The sequence below is a fragment of the Leopardus geoffroyi genome, chromosome B4 (assembly GCF_018350155.1).
Source record: "Leopardus geoffroyi isolate Oge1 chromosome B4, O.geoffroyi_Oge1_pat1.0, whole genome shotgun sequence".
Classification (NCBI taxonomy): domain Eukaryota; kingdom Metazoa; phylum Chordata; class Mammalia; order Carnivora; family Felidae; genus Leopardus; species Leopardus geoffroyi.
In genome coordinates, this window is record NC_059341.1 from 39813246 (window position 1) to 39830773 (window position 17528).

The window sequence follows — 17528 nt, forward strand, 5'->3', positions numbered from 1 at the left end:
AGAGAGAGAGAGAGAGAGAGAATCCCAAGCAGGCTCCACACTGCCAGCATGGAGCCTGACGCAGGGTTCCAACCCATCAACCACGAGGTCAGGACCTGATCCGTAACCAAGAGTTGGATGCTTAACCAACCGAGCCACCCAGATTCCCCAAATATACCATCAATTTTAATATGCACTGTTATTTGACATATTTTAAAGAACAAGACAACATGTTATGATCCGCTGTATTAATTCATCCCAATTTTAGAGATGTAAAAATGTTAAAAAAAAAAAAGAAACGAAAAAGAAAAAGGGAATCTTAGAATTAATGAACCACCATGATTTAAATATTATGTCCCCCTTTGTTTCCTGGTATGAGAATAGCTTTGAATTTTAAACCTATTAAATTTGCAGTTCCTTCAGATCTGAGCCGTTGCTTCAGGTTTTCTTTTCACTATCTGTTAATACCACAGTGTTTTTACTCAGCCCTGTCCTTAATTTCGGCTTTGTGCAGATACATTTTGGAGCCTCCTGTCTGCATGCTGGAGGCCTCAGACTTCATCATGTCTGGAAGGAGCTTTGTTCTTGCTGCTCCCCCCTCCCTTGCCCCTCAACAGACTCCCTCTCTTAGAAGATGGTCAGAACCTCTCAGCTCTTGGCTTTATCAATTTGGGGCCAACCTGACACCCTCGATCCCAGGAAGGTGCTAATAGCAACACCTCCAGTTTGTTTAGCGCTTTGCAGTTTTCAGGTCACTTCCACGTTAAGTATGTTGTTTTGTTCTGCTTGGGGAATTAGGTAGGGCTGATATCACTGTCCTTGTCTTATAGGCCAAAGGATCTGCCCAAGGTCACTGGGTGGAGGGGGCAACCCTGGGTTCATTGATGTTTCCATGGTCCAGTGCTGGCACATGATAGGGACTCTGAGTGTTTATTGAGCTGCTGGGATGCTAGAAAGTGTAATGTTACATAGTAAAGAGAAACTAGTAGGCTTTGCTTAGGGATGTAGGCTCTTTGAGTCTTTAAACTGCTCATTTCTAAAATGGAAATGTAATGGAAATGTTGTGGGATTAAATGAGATGACATAGGTTAACATGTTTGGTAAATTCTAACATGTTCTAGAACACGTGTTGTATGTAAGATACAACATATGTGTTATATGTGTTCATATGTTCTATGTGAGATAGAAATAGTTATGTTCTTAATTAAAATGAGAACAGAGGAGCAGGGGGAGGGGGCTGCCAGATGACTTCTCCTCAGAGAAGGAACTGTCCTTTAAAGGAAGACTCCAGGGGGATCAGATGCTTAATTCAAAAAATAATGGTATTATGGTAGAGTTTGAAGACTTGGGGGGGCAGAGACATTTTCAGTAGGGATTTTCAGTATATCCTGCATATAACAACAGCCATGCTGCAGCCCCACAGAATACTGAGCCACCATTTCTGGTTCTGTTCCTCCCTTACACTGTCACATAATACTATTTTACTTCTTCAGACCTCAAACATCAAGGGCACGCTCTGCTCTGTTACAAGTGAAGGAACCATAAGATATCTTCAGTCATTTGCATCCCTTCTCTTTGCCTCATTTCCCTCATGTACAAAATATTGTGTGATTTAATTTTTTTCTTTCCACCTGTGAATATTGAGAAATAAAGCAAGATGTTGTTTGCAAAGTTTTCTCATATGCTTGTCTGAGAGATATTATATAAATATAAATATATTCTTAACTTCCCTTGCTAAAAATAAAATAACCCTCATAAGCACACATGAGTCAATGCAGCCTTTTCTTCAATAGCACAATACTACAAAGATGTTTATAAAAATGTATAGGTTCTCTCCACTGTGGTCCAACTCTTTCTTCTTAAAAACTATTAGATAAAGTAGCTGTGATTTACATGACAGTGGAACTTTCATCTGAGGTTCTCAAGGAATTTCATTGTAATTAAGAAGTTGAGTATTTGTTAGAATCTTTGGCTCATGCAACATTTTTCTAGAGAATAACATTCAGGGGTTACATTCTCTACCTTATTAATGATTTTTTAAAGATACAATTTACATGGCATGTTCATGTTTGCTGAAATAGATAACATGTTTCCATGTTGTTTGAAGTGCCCAGCAGTAAATACATTTTAGGAATGTTTCTAGAGAAACTAATTCCAGTAGAAATTATTTTTTCAGAATTGAAATCAGAGGATGATCAGTGAGTAGGAGCTTAAGCTTTGGATAATTAAGTTTTGAGCTGAGGGCCACATCCAACTTTTATTAAAAATGCTCATTTCTCGATGTATTAAGACTGTTTGGAAATCCAAGGTGCTTTAATTATCTCTACAATGATCATTGCTTTTTTCCATTCCATAAAATATTATTTCACTGTTACAAGAAGGAAGGAATTTGTTTTTATGTGAATTTCAAAGGAAATTTCTGAGAGTAAGTTTTGCCCCATCATTGTTCCCTCTTCATTAGCAAGCAAAATAATTTTCAATCTTAGAGGGAGTAGTGTATATCAATCTTAAAAGATGGGATGCCCAGCTCTTAGTTTTTGAAAAATCACAAGATATTGGCTTATTGGTTTATTTTTTCTTTTTAATGTTTACTTATTTTTGATAGAAAGAGAGACAGAGTGTGAATGGGGAAGAGGCAGAGAGAGAGGGAGAATGTGAAGCAGGATCCAGCCTCTGAGAGGTCAGCACAAAGTCCCACGAGGGGCTGGACATGGGGCTCAAGGTGGGGCTCGAGGCGGGGCTCCAACTCAGGAACTGAACCGTGAAATCATGACCTGAGCCAAAGCTGGACACTTAACCAACTGAGCCTGGCAGGTGCCCCATATTGGCTTATTGTTAAAGGACATTTCTAGTTAAGATAGAATGACTTTCTTTTAGGTTTCCAGAGGATGAAGTTCCCATTTGTTGGCATTTAAACAATAATGTTTATCTTTAATGGATAAAGATGAATACTCTAAACATCATAAATCACAGGTTTAGTAATTAAAAAACAGAACAATTTATAGCTCCCATAATTAGCATGTTGGAAGAAAAGTATTTGTCCTCTGAAACAGTTTTCAGGTGGTGCATTAGAGCAGCATTTCCAGCCAGGACACCCATTGGATGGGCAAAAGGAGGTCATTTAGCCTGAAAAAGGAAAATACTTGTCTTTAATTATAAATCTCAAGATTGTAGCAAGAGTATGATGGGCAAAATGAAAATGATATTGTTTTACCTTTCTGAAGGCAGAGAGTTTAGCCGGGATAATTTTCAAGTGTTTAGTTTTAGAATAGCTGGTTAGGAAATAGGCTCACAGTGGGGAGATTTGAGACTCTGGCTCATGTGTTGTGCATATTAAACCACTCATTAATTATTATGATGACTAAAGCCATGCTTCATCAGTTAATGCGGTTTAATGTTCAGTGATGGGACTATTATGCTGTTTCTAAAAAGCCATAGATATTGTGTTATGGGTCAATTCACTGCACTCAGTGGTCAGTCGAGTTGTGACTTGGGTTTTTAAACTCAGGATTATATTATCCGGGAAGCTTACTGGAATCCAGTAAGATAGACTCTTTGTTATCACAGATTATATAGATGGAGTCTCATGGAGAAGAAAAGAGATTCGTCAGATTTGAGGATATGGTCTTGGGAAGCCTTAGCATTCTCATGTCCAAAACCGAGTAACATTTTCATAGGTCCTAAACGTACTGACCTAAAAGGAAAATGGTTAGAGGTGATTTTTACAAGACAGAGTCATGTGCAATGAATGAGGATAACCATGTTCCATTTACATTTATTTACTTTACACCTGACGGCTTTATATTAGGTGCAGTTTCCACTCTCCACATAAATACAGCGGCTCTGCGAATGAAAATTCTGAACTTGTCACCTGTTGTGGCAAGTCCCAATTTCTCTGGCTGCGCTGACATTTGACCCTTATTGTATTGGGTTCAGTTCCTCAGTTCCATAAACACAGTAGTTGAGAATAACCACAAAAACGATTATTATTGGTGCCCTTTTCTTTGGGAAGGAGCCTTATTTTGGATTACTTTGACAGAGATTGTAACTTTAACCATTGATAGTTTATTGCTGAGTTCTCTCCCAAGACACAAAGACTGAACACCTCCAGAAAATACATTTCCTCATCCATTCTAGTTGAGATTGGATTGGTACATTTTTCATACATATCCCTGCTTCCTTTAGAAGTCAGATGTTGGCAGTTCATTTTTCTAGAAAACTGTTCATATTCTTAGGCTATCAGGGGTTTGACTTGTTAGAACATCATCTTTTGGATTGATGGTTGTAGACATCCTAATATTTTCTGAGAATCTTAAAAATGCTGTTTTACTGGCACTTCGGTGCTATGTATCTTTCAAGACCAAAGGTGGAGAGGGTCAGAGCACTTAAAGATGGAAAAATGGAAATTTATTTCTTCCTCGTTATCCTTTCCTTCCCTGTACACTATTAAGTGCCCATACATCACTTATTTGGGGGACCTGATGTCTGTATTGCCAGGAAAATGCCTATCCTGATCCCCAGTTCATGTATGTGAACACACACACACACACACACACACACACACACACATTTATACACTCTGATCTCTACTCATCTACCTGTCCACGAACCCATAGGTATCACCTGTGTTATAGGTGTGTTAGCCAAAATGGGGTAGCACTTTTAATCGATACTACAGATTTGTCACCACTCCCTTTTAATTAAGCAACACACACACACAGACACACAGTAAGATATCATGATAAACTTTTCCATTTTGCAGTTAAAGAAACTGTAATTCAAAGTAAAGGAAAAAAAAAAAACACCAACAGCAGAAGTTGGGGATCCCAGCATATTTTTCAGTGGGCTCTGGGTGCTCACCACAATGAATATAGTGACAGTGTATCTGATTCTCTCTTGCTTGGGTTTATGCTCCATTGCTCCATGGATAGCTCAGGCACATAGTGACAGAGAGTGGCCTGGGGTGGAAAATATGTATGTGGATCGTCTCTGAACATTGGTCTCTTCCTGCCGGGGCCAGTTCCTTCCACTTTGTTAAGTTCAAAAAGTGTCTATTTTCTGTTGTGTGGTCTGCTGAGAAAGTGACCTTCCTAAGGGGAACACTAAAGCTGGAAACTTTCCTTGCCCTTGCAGAATTTGGGTCAGTGGACCTATGGCATATGTCTTTACTCCTCTAAGACTGTGTTTGCTGCTTTGTAAAATAACTAACTAACCAAATAAATAAATAACTGCCTTAACAATGTTGTTCCACTGACTCACAAATATCAAACTATTTTGATACTTTTGTTATTTTGATATTTTGGAAAAAGCTGCTGTACCTCCCAAAGCCTGGCAAGGTTCCTCAGATTTGTGTGAATTGAAGACATCTCATAAATGAATAAAAATTTAAGTGATATAACGTACTTAAGGTAAATAGTTTTGATATTATTTAAACTAACTGCTTAAATAACTGATATTATTTAAACTAACTTGGACCCCCAGCTTTATTTAGACTCTAAACTTGCAAACCACAGGAAAGATGCAGTTTTGTTTGCTGTATGTATAAATGCTCCACCATTTAATGGTGTCTTAGTTAAAGGGGTAGTGTAATAAGTGTTCCTTTTTTATCATTTGCAATTTATAAGAAACCTTCACATACATGATCTTATTTGACCCTTACAGTGGCTTCTTGAGGAGACAGGTAAGTTCTGACTCTTTATTTTCCAGCTGCAGGTTGAGTCCTCCTGGGGAATAGACTAGGAGGTGGAGAGCCATGCAGCAAGACTGTTAGGGAGTGCTCTCAGGGGATTATACATGGGAGGGGAGAGAAAGTGAAGCTGATCAGAGGGAGGTGTCAGGCTGCAACATAGTTACAACAGAGGCTGGGTCATCCCTGTAGGGAACTCTGAAGCTACAGTGGTCCTTCAGACTTTCCCTGAGATGGGATAAGGGGGCAGGACTTTACTTGTTCTTGCTGACCCATCTCTGGATGAGGATACCCTGAGAAGAACTTAACCTTGGGTGAGGTCACTGTCTTCATTAGAGGCAATTCCCAAAGAGGGCTCATGGCTGAGGGCATTCCCAGCAGTTGAGGGGTGAGTTATTCAGTTGTGAAGGGGGCTTGGGTCTTGCATCAGAGTGCCCATAACAGAGGACGTCATAAACTTGTATGTGGCCAGAGGGAAGGTACCAAGAGGGAGAAAGATGAACAGTAAAGCAGAGGAACATTCAAAAGTGGGATCATCAGTTTCTAATAATCAAGAGTTTACTGTAGTTCATAGATTGACTTGTTAAATGGATAAAGTGCTCTGAGGCCCCTGGAGGTGCTTCTTTCTAATGCATGCTAGAAGGCATCTTCCAGACTAGCCTGAGCTCTCCTGTATGGATTGAGTTCAATTATTAATCAGGAGTGATGGGCAATGCTGGCTAATGCTGCCTAATGGCACAGGCTGGGTAATTGTGCTCCTTTGTAATGCATGTTCAGAGCACAGATTCAGATGGTATTGACACAGTCTGCTCCTCGCTCCGCCTGAACACCTCTGTGGTGTAATGCTTTGAGTTCCCAGTAAAATGCCCCAAACCGCTTGTGTGACTTAATGCATCTGTGTAACATTAGCACTTCCTCTTAATGTGTCACATGGATGACAAAGAAGTGCCTGGAAAGGAGTTGGTGGGAATGGGGCTTTTAAAAGCAAACTCAGCCTGTGTGGCCCTATCACCATGCCCCTAAGTGTTTTTGTGGCCAATTTAGAACTACTCAGCATGGACACCATACACCTGCATCCTCCTTAGCAGAGTCAGCTTGGCATTTGGTCCAGAAATGACAGGGTTATTTAGATTTTCCATCTGAAAACAGACCTCAGAGGAACTAATTGTTTGGGCAGCTTTGCACTTGGACCTGAAAAAAAACCTCTAGGCTATGGTGATTAATGGTAATTCTGATTACTCTGTGTCTCTAACCTGCTAGCAGGAAATTTGCATTTGCTAAAAATCCAGCTTGTTGCGCTCCAGATCCAGATCTGATCCAACGTGGATTTGAGTCTATTCAGAGAACAAATATGATTCCCCAAACATCTGTCATTCTGTAGTATCAAATCACAGTTGTGTTGGAAATCTAGATTTTATATTTTGAATCCCAAACCATAGCATTTTAATACTTAAAGTGTAGAATAAAATGCCAGCTTCTTTTGGCTTAGGTAGTAAATCATACAAGCCCATGGGTCCTTGCAGTTTATAAACTAACCATTTAAGGAGTGAAATTGGGTTAGTCAGATTTAAGGCCTGCCAGTTTTGGAGGTGTGAAAGACCCTAGGATATTTAGATTTTGCTGTAACCACTGGGACCTGAAGCCTGCTGGTCTCTGAACAAAAGGCGAGGGAAGATAAAGAAGCTGTCACCTCAGAGGTTTGACTCTCTTACCTCCATTTTGGGAATACTGTCTCTGTATGTATGTGTGTCCTCATGCAGTATTTTTCCTTTCTTAGTTACTTTTCTTTCCTGCTTCTAAGTTTTTCTAGCCACCAGTAAAGCAGTAGCAAAGCATGACCCTATTTCAGATGAGACTCTTCCAGAAAAATGACCTGTGGGAAAACCTCAGTTGGAACAGAGAAGTCCATTTCTTTCTAGCACTCTAGAAACATCATCCCTGTCGTCGTCTGAGTCTTCTAGAAGAATGAGCTAGTGCCCCAAATGAGTTCCCTTCTTTAAGTGATAACAAAATTGAAAGGACTCTAAAGAAATGAGATCATTAACATCTCAGTGAAGGAAAGGGTTATTTCTATGGAGTAAATGGAATAGCTATAAGGAACTGTGGGAGATAGATTAGACTGTACAAATAAAAAAACATTTGCTTCTACCTAAGACTCCACTGATCCACTCTTAGAAAGATATTTGCAAGAACATGAGACTCAGAATTACCTGTCCTTTTATTGAATTCCCTTGTGACTTATGCCATATGTGTATAAGGGGGCTTTAGAAGCCTAGTCCATGGTCATTTTTCTCCATGCAAAGTCTACAGATTAATGTAGGGAGCAAACATTAATGTAATTAATGCAAACTCTACCCTGGATTTCATAATTCCCAAACCCTACTAACCTGAGATGACTATTTTAAATAGCACAGCTTCCATTTAGACAGAATTTCTATTCATCCACACTTAAGGATGGAATAATAGGAGCCTATTATATACATGATTACATCATGCATATAGAGGATCGAGGTTTGCATCAGCTGGAGTCAAGTTACATTTGGTTGGGAAATTGTGCGTGACAGTATGAGATATGGAGATGTCTACCGACCAAAGCAGTTTGGTTAGCATAAGCTCTAGTCCACAGTTGTAGCACACTAAAAATCCAGAAAACTTCCAAGACCTGGAATATTTTTAGTTGCTGTGAAATGAAAATTGCTTGGGTGTTAGCTACTTAAGAGAGAAGATAAGGAAGCTTATCCTTGTTATAAAGTTTTCTCTCTGTCTTTGTAGCCATAGGGCAAGGGCAGCTCCTGGGCTTCTTGGGCAATGTTTCCACGAGCATGTTCTTAACTCAGCGGTAGCATCACAGAGGTACTGGTGCCATCAGAATGGTGGGTTTTGGTTTGGTTTGGCTTTGGTTTTTACGCGGATGCAAGATCTAGACTCAGAAATCATTTACTGTGTTACTATTAGTATGCCCTACAACTCTTGTAGTTGGTCTACTTTTTCTCTTTCCTTTTTGATTCCTTCCTTCCTTCCTTCCTTCCTTCCTTCCTTCCTTCCTTCCTCCTTCCTTCTTTCCTTCTTTCTTTCTTTCTTTCCTTCCTTCCTTCCTTCCTTCCTTCCTTCCTTTCTTCCTTCCTTCCTTCCTCCTTCCTTCCTTCCTTTTTCTTTCTTTCTTTCTTTCTTTCTTTCTTTCTTTCTTTCTTTTTCTTTCTTTCCTGAAGTGTTAAGAGACAAGCCTCCATTTCCATTGCAGCATGGAGATCTTTATACCCAGAGAAACCAAAATTGTTTGGACTTGTCTATAAACCAATGGTGACAAGATCTGATACTAATAATGCCTCGGATACATGTCATGGAATAATAGAAACTCAGAGTTGACCTGAACCTTTAAAGTCATCTTTTTCTTCACCTATTTGTACTTAAATGATCTCAACAGCCTCCTTCCCAGTTCCCCATCTTTTCTGTATTGTGCCACTTCAGTTTGATAGTCACTGATTTGCAAGTCTGGTTCTGTCATTATATCATTGTATCTTAAACACGATTCTACTACTGGGGAAAAGCAGAGCACTGGAAAATGTCTCGCTGCTCAAGGTCAGAAATTCTGATTCTTGAACTAGGATTTAGTCACATAGTCTTGTACTGCTATGAAGATAAGTGATCTGATGCAAGATTGGAAAAATGGTATAAACAATAATAAATATATTTTGTTCTTGTGACCATTTTAAGTCATTCTGTCTGGACACAGTGGTGGTTGGGCATAATGTTCAGAACATTCATTTAAGCCAATTTCAAAATGCATTTATTTTTCTGAACAGAGATGTATATAATTTATTTAAAAACATCTTTTCATAAATGTGTTGAAGTCTTCCTAGTACAAGATGTACATAATTGTATATTTCGCTAGTGCTGTATATTGTAATATTAAATCTTTTTTTGTTTGTTTTTGTTTTTTAGCATATCACACACTATTTTATCAGCACAAGCTTTCAGCCATAAAGGAAATAACATCAGACTTTGGCTAGATAAGAACTTTAGCAAACATTAAAGATTTGTCTACCTCTTTAGATGTTTGGTATCATTATTACCTTATTTAAAAGTATCAATTCTTTCCTACTCTATACAGGGTAAAGTTCACATTCCTTAGTGTGGAAAAGTAGGACATTAGACATCCAATGCAGCAAACCTCCCATGAAAGGGGTACACTTCTTCTCTTCTCTCTTAAGTAGCTAGCACTCAAGAAATTTTTATTGCATAGTGTTATCTTATGCCACTTTAATTTGTGCACTACCTTACAGAACCACTCACCATTTCCAGAAATTTCCACCCACCATTTCTAGAAACGAGGTTAATGATACATTTATTTATACATCACTATATCTCTGCATGCATTGTTCTTTGCTTGAATGTATGTTGGTTTCCTACTTTTATTATTACTAGATGGCTATTCAATCCATAAAAACCCAGCTTGGTCATCACCACCATTGGATCCCTATGACAATTAAAAATATATTCAAATAGATTCTTATTTTTATCTATCACTCCATTACACTGCATTTCTCAGGAGTAGGAATCATGTTCGGTATATAGTAGGTGTTCCATAAGTACTGGTTGAATGAGGAAAGAAATAATTTTTGGTATGGCGCAGATGCTGTGGGCAGAACTCAAGAGAATTTTGCAAGCAGGTAAGATTTTAAGTGCTCATAATGTATTATCTATGCAACAGCTTTCTTCAAGGAACTTAATGTTCTAAAGTCTTTAGCCTTATTTTATCCTTCCAGATTTACCATTTGACTTTTGAAAATAGGGTAAATAGTACTCCATCTGTTATTCCTGTGGGCAGGAAACAGGCATATCTCCTTCACATGGCCCATATAGGTCTTCCTTATGACTCCTTTGCCTCAATACACCAAGTTAAAAATTACATAATGGGGTTGATAACTACACTTCTGTAAGCATCCCTAGGAGAGGGAGGGAGACAGGGAGACCTTTCTGGAAAAGATAGTGAAACAAGCCCAGAAAAGGAAGAGAACCTTCTAAAAATGACACTAAATTAATGGCAGATCTAAGACTAGAAGCCAGAAGGCCCAACAGGGTTGAAATATTTTCTCTCTCTTAAAAGTCAGACTATTACTATTCATAGTGCAGTGGGGACTGCTTTTTGTCTTTCTGTTCTCACTCAAGTCTAGGAGTTGTGTGCAGCTTTCCACTTAGGTCTTCTGATTTTCAGGGCTCATGAAAGCAGATCAACTTTTTTAATGCTTCCAGAATTAAACAAGCCCAAGTCTTCCTATCCCTCCCCCCAAAAGCATCATATTATAGAAACATTGGGGTTATAAAAGTAATTTGCCCTACATAAATGTCTTCAGGGAAAAGCTGTGCCATAGGTTCTCTTTGTTGAAGATCAAGTGGTCTCTCCTAGGTGAGCTGGGTCTCCTTTGTCACCCAGTTGAATCCTGTCCTTCTCTTCTTTGCTAATATTGCCTCTACCATCCCCGTCTTGTGCTATTTCTTTGTCCTCTGTGGTGTTTGCAACACCTCCCAATATAGCATCCTCTTGCCTTTAATAAACGTGCTGTTAGTGTTTTCCCCTCCTACCTCATCATTAATAAAGATGTTAAGGAAAACTGGGCCCATCACCAATCCATGGAACACCCCACTAAACACCTCCCACCCACTCGCAACATAACCATTTATCATTACCCTTTGTTTACAATCCTTTCAACTCTTCCTCATCCATGTGGCAGTGCTTACACCCCAGCCAGCTTGCACTTCTTCCTCCAGGGCGACAGAGAATCCTGCACTCTTCAGCTGCATTGTTATCAGCAGGATAGGCTTTGTTTGGTGACAGTGCAATTTGGTGAGAAGTACGGGATTTGATGAGGAAAGAATACAAATGCTTGAGGTCTGACATATACATATTTTTTAGCGATTATTTCCAAGAAGGAATAGATAGCACACAGAGGGTTGACTTAGGAACCGGATGCCAAGAAAATGACAAGTGTAGCCAGTTAATCTGCCAAAGAGATGCTAGCAGTTTTGTCAACCCAGAATGTATGTAGAGACACTTTGAGAAGCACATACACTCACTCACTTTCTTGTGGCTTAAAAATAGGTTTATACTCACCCTTGACTCCCAAGTGTTAGATGAAGAACAAACTCTCTTGGTCTTTTCTTAGGACTGGATTTTATTTAACTTTGATATACAGACTCTGAGAATTGAAAATCAAGTAAGATAGGGTCTCTGTTCACAAGGAGCTCAGTGTGGGAGACAGAGGGACTCTAGCACTGGCAGTATGGTGGGGTAAGCTCACTATCAACACGCAGGCATCCTTACTTTTTTTGGGGGGCAGGGGGCTTATGACAACAAAAATATATTCTCTCATACTTCTGGAGGCTAGAAGTCTGACATCAAGGTGTCACGAAGGCTGTGCTCTCTCTGACGGTTCTAGGGAAGATTCTTACTAGCATCTTCTAGCTTCCAGTTGCTGACAATCCTTGGTGTTCCTTGGCTTGTATGGGCATCACTCCAATCTTTATCTGTCTTCATGCAGCTGTCTTTCCTTCATGTGTCTGTGTCTAATTTCCCTTATCTTATGAGGATCCCAGTCATTGGATTAGGGCCAACAACTAATCCAGTAAGCATCATTACATTTATCATTACAGATTGTTCCGTTTCTACCTGTGTTAATTGATCTAATTTTAGTGTGTGTGTGTCCACATTCTGCCTCTCTTGAGTTATAGTTGCTCAAACTGCACACTGTATTCAGGCATAGATATACCATAAAAGATGAAGAAGCATTTTCTTTATAATGCCCGTTTTGTCCAGCAACTCTTCAGATTAATTTCAGCAGGGTATCTTTTCTCAATTCTCTGAACTGTCAAAGCATGATATTTACCTCTTTTATGGTACCTCACACCGAATGAAGAGTTGTTTATGTCTTTCTGCCCCACTACATTATAAAGTACTTACTGGAAGGAGCCACTGTGCATATATGTGTGGCTCCCACAAAACTGATAGCCTTACTTGCCTTAATATATGCATGAATAGATGTACATAAGAAGGAAGGAAGGAAGGAAGGAAGGAAGGAAGGAAGGAAGAAGGAAGGAAGGGACATCTTACTATTCTTCCAACTAAAAATTAAAATAAAAAAACCCCAAAAGTATTTTCCTTCCTAAGACCTTTTCCTCTCACTTTTCTACTGATAAAATTCAATCGGAAGGTGATGAGGAAAAATAAATGATATGGGTCTAAAGAGTCTCAATAAGTTTCACATAACAAAATAGAATGTGTTTTGTCCTTCCCTCCCCACATTTGTTCTGTTAACCTGACCTCTCCACAATTCCTTTTCATGAGCCTCTGCACTCCTGTGGGTGGCCAGCTCCTGCACCTCCCGTGGGAGATGCTGGCATTGCTGGTACCCCGATGGGATTTTGTCTACCTCTCCCTCTATACTAGATAGTGCCTAAGATAGTCATCTAAAACTTGAAAGGAAAGGATATTTTAAATTTTCATACACCTTTTTAATCTTTCTTCAAATCACCCTGTGCTCTGATTCTCTCCATTTCTGTCTCAGTGATTCTTACATCTTAGCAATTTCACATCACTTGCATCCTATAATAGCTACTTAAATCCCATTTTGATTTTTTTAAACTGAGGATAATGGTTGACAAGGGTGTAAATATGAATATAATTCCACCCCTTCTTTTTGCTTGGGGATGAAACTAGCAGGGAAATGCAGAATATTACATGCATAAGTGTGATATTTGAGTGAGCAAGTTCAGTAGAACGAAATCAGGTGGGCTTTTGCACATCTGGGTTCTGGTGCTGTGGCTTCGCCATCGACAGGTGCTGTGATCCTATGATAGTTACCTCCTCTTGCTGGACCTCAGGTTCCCCATCCTTTGCAATCCTGATCTCTAGGTGTCTTTCCAGCACTGTGGATGCCACGCAGGGTAAAACAAAGCTGAACATCATTCTTGGGAAGAGTCTCAGTACAATCATACAATCTCAAAGCACAATTGGCTTTGTACTGTCAGCAGCTGGCTCTTCACTTTGTGTTTATTCAGACCTCCTGCTTCTCATACCATCCTCCTGCTTCTTCCTTATGATTGAGTGAGAAGGAGGGAAGTGAGACGATTGCATCAAATATTACTTCTAGGCACTTCTTGTAATGTTTGGGGGAAGATCAATTTTTTTTTAAGTAAGCCTATTCATTTCTTTGCGGATTTGATTTTAAGGTTTTATACTGATTTTTCTGGAAAGTAGAAAGCTTCTTTTAACAGGGACGATATGGACACTTAATGGTGCTTAATAGAATGAGTTTTTCTGATACTTAAAATGACATAGTGATGATGCAGGAGCAAGCTGACTAAGCTGAGCCTGGTAAGCTACATTTTTTCATTTATCAATTATTCATACTTGGACTTCTTCCAGAAATAATATAGAGTGGTATACAATAAAAAATCACATTGACAAAAGTATTGTAAAGTCAAAGGTAAAAAAGCCGTGTAGTGAAGGGGGGAGAGACAATTGTACAGAAAAGCCAGAGTTAAAGATTTTTATTTCAATTGAGCACAAACTTCACCCTTGAGATTCCTGACAGCCAAGGAGAGAAAGGAAACATAATGAGTCACATGGTTCTCATCATCTACTAAAAAAAGCATGTTATGCCTTGAGGTGATGTTATGCCTTCGTCTAATTTTTCTCTAATACTAAAACTCTAAGAGCAATTGAATATATGATTTTTATGCCAATAAGATTTTTTTCATCCTTTATTAGTGCTTTTACAACAGCTGTAGAGTTTTAACTTTATAAAACCATATTTTATATTGACCTTCAAATAAAACTGAAGGCATGTTATATTGTAATTATGAAAGCATTTCTATTGAGATAAAATAAAACAGTACGTGGGTTCTTGTTTTTGTTTTGTGAAATTGATAGTTAAACTGGACTCAGTGATAGACCTTAAAGGATCAGAAGATAGAATTGTTATAATGTTCCTTATATTATCTGTCTCAAAGAGGAATGGTCTCCTGCATGCTTTTGACAGGATCTAGATAGTATACCATCTGAGTGCGAAACATATAGGAAATCCAGCTTTTTGTAGAAAAGGTAACCATATGCTTTAGCTACAGAGCAGATTGGTGGCAAATTCAACATTTTGCTGTGCAATTAAAAAGCTTCCCTTGTAATTTTACCCTATGGCAATGCATTTCATATGACATGGAAGTGGCCGCTGGCTTTTTCAGACAGGGTTAAATTTTGACATTTAAAGTCAGGATAACTGTGAAGGTAGATAAATTCTGTACGGGATGTAGTTTTCCCATTGGGGATGTAGCCTTGAGTATAAGTTAATTCTTGAAGTCCATGGATATAATCACTGTGATGTAGTATTTCCCCAAATCATTGAATCATGAAACCGTTTTACTTACAGCAAAATGATAGAACTTCAACAGGAGCTTATGAAATATAATGTGTGTTGAAGATGTGATATCACAGATGAATTAATCGTTGTACGAAATGATCAAATTTTATTCATATGTTTAATATATAGTAAACATTGACTAATATCATAAAGATGTTAAAGTCACAAGATATGATGCATAACATAGACTAACAGTCTTCAAAGACATGATGCGCTATTTGATGCTGGTTTGCAGTTATTCAAGACAAGGTCTGAGTTTCCAACCCCTTCACTTTTCCAGAGTGCTTTTGGTAGGTAAGGTATGAACACAAAGCACTGAGCCAATTAGGGATCACAATATCAGCTTATTATCCGAGGTACTGACAAATTGTGTTATAGGGCATCATTTAGACTTGAAGCATGCTTGAAGCAAATTGAGAGTCTTCCCTTTCTGTATCACAGAGAGCTGAACCTGCCAGCCAAAGCTTAGAAAGAGAGGCAGAGGAGTTGTCAGCTCTCTCTACATCTCCACACACACCACACCCAGTGGTTTGTTTGAACCTACGGAAGCCCACTCAAGAGAGCCAATTGTTAAATTTTCAGGAATTTTGCAAGCCTATTGTAAAATGTAGCCATTATAAAAAAATAAATATTATAAACTTTAAGGAAATTATATTTAAAACAATGACACTATTCACAGCTGATCATTTTACAATTATTTACTACATTTTATAATTATCAATGCTCTTGAGGTTATTCATGTCTGTTATATCCATATAATAGAAAAACCCCATAGTTGGTGATATCAAGTTGGTAGCTTGAAATTGGCCATGGTAAGAGTATTACGCCACAAAAATTGGCTAATGCTGTAGGCCCTTTTATATTTCTTGAAAAGCCAGTTGTTAAGCATTTTTTCAGCACTACTGTGCCCATCCCTAACCTTGACATTATGATTGTGTCTATTTTGTTAAAAGGAAACTGAGGCAAAGAAAACTTAAGTAACTGACTCAAGGTCACAAAGCTAGTTAGCCAGGCAGACTGGCCTACATCTTCTACTCTGATATTTTGCTAGACCATCTCCCTACATAATGAAAGTAATGTTTCTACTCATGGGACAGCTGCTTCATGTGTGAATAGGATATCAGGCAGTAAAAGACTATAGTAATTGGCTAATGGAGACACCAAAATAATTACCTAATTTATTAAAAAGTGCTGAGAAAAAATGGGGCACCTGGGTGGCTCAGTCAGTTGAGCATCTGACTTTGGTTCAGGTCATGATTTCACAGTTTGTGAGTTGGAGCCCCATATCAGGCTCTATGTTGACAGCATGAAGCCTGGAGCCCACTTCTAGTTCTGTGTGTCTCTCTCTCTCCCCCTCCCCTGCTCATGCTCTGTCTGTCTGTCTCTCTCTCTCTCAAAAAAAATAAATAAACATTAAAATATTTTTTAAAAAATGCTGAGTAATGTTCTGTGCCAGACCCTGATTGTGGAGCTCCTTGCTCCTAGGGAGGTTATAGCAGGAGGAAGACACAGACAAGTCATAGGGTGTTTCACTACAACATGGTTAGTGCTGGGGTAGGGTAAATATAAGGTCCTTTAGTAGTATATAGTAGGGGCACCTAGCTAAGACCCAAGATCCAAGAGGTCTTCCTGGAAGAAGTGACTTTATTTAAGCTGAGAACTAAGGATATATAAACCTTAGACAAAGATCATGGAACAACTCTGTACGCAGCAAGAATAGCATGTGCTGAGGTTTAGCAGAGAGAGGGAGTGCTAAGGAGTTTAGGCACTATAAGAGGTTCAGTGTGGATGGAGTGTAGACACCAGCACAAGGAGCAGGGGGCAGGATCATGGTAAGTCTTGCCAGCCAAGCCTCAGATATTATGTTTGATCTCAAAGGCAATGGGGAAAAATTTTAAATAGGAAAGTGATAGAGTTAGCTTTATATTTTATACTTCATCTGATTGCTATTTGAAAAGATTGGAGGGGCCCAAGACTAACACTTGAGAAATCACTTAGGGTTCTGGAACATGGGAATCTAGACAAGATGGCAGTCTGTAAGATGAAGACCCAGTCTTTTCCAGTGGGTTTTTTCACCTTGGAAGGTTGATAGCAATGCTGTTGAGAAACAATGTCAGCACAGTGGCAGGGAAGCCTGGTAGCAGTGGGTTGGGGATTGGATAGGAGGCGAGGAAGTGTTGACAGTGTTCAGAAGAATCTTGGGAAGAAGTGTATAAAGAAAGAGTGAGGGTCACATGAAGCTGGAGAAAAGCATTAGATTTCACCACCCACCGAAAGTGGCTTTGTTCTTTTTTTTCTTGCTTATGACATTCCTTACATTCCCAGTGTTCCGATTTCAGGAGGAGACACACACATTACTTATAGCAAACAACCCCAGTATTCCCCCCAATAAGCCCAGCCTGGGTTCTGGAATGTCTTCTTCTTCCTCTGGCCTCCTTTAACAACATGCT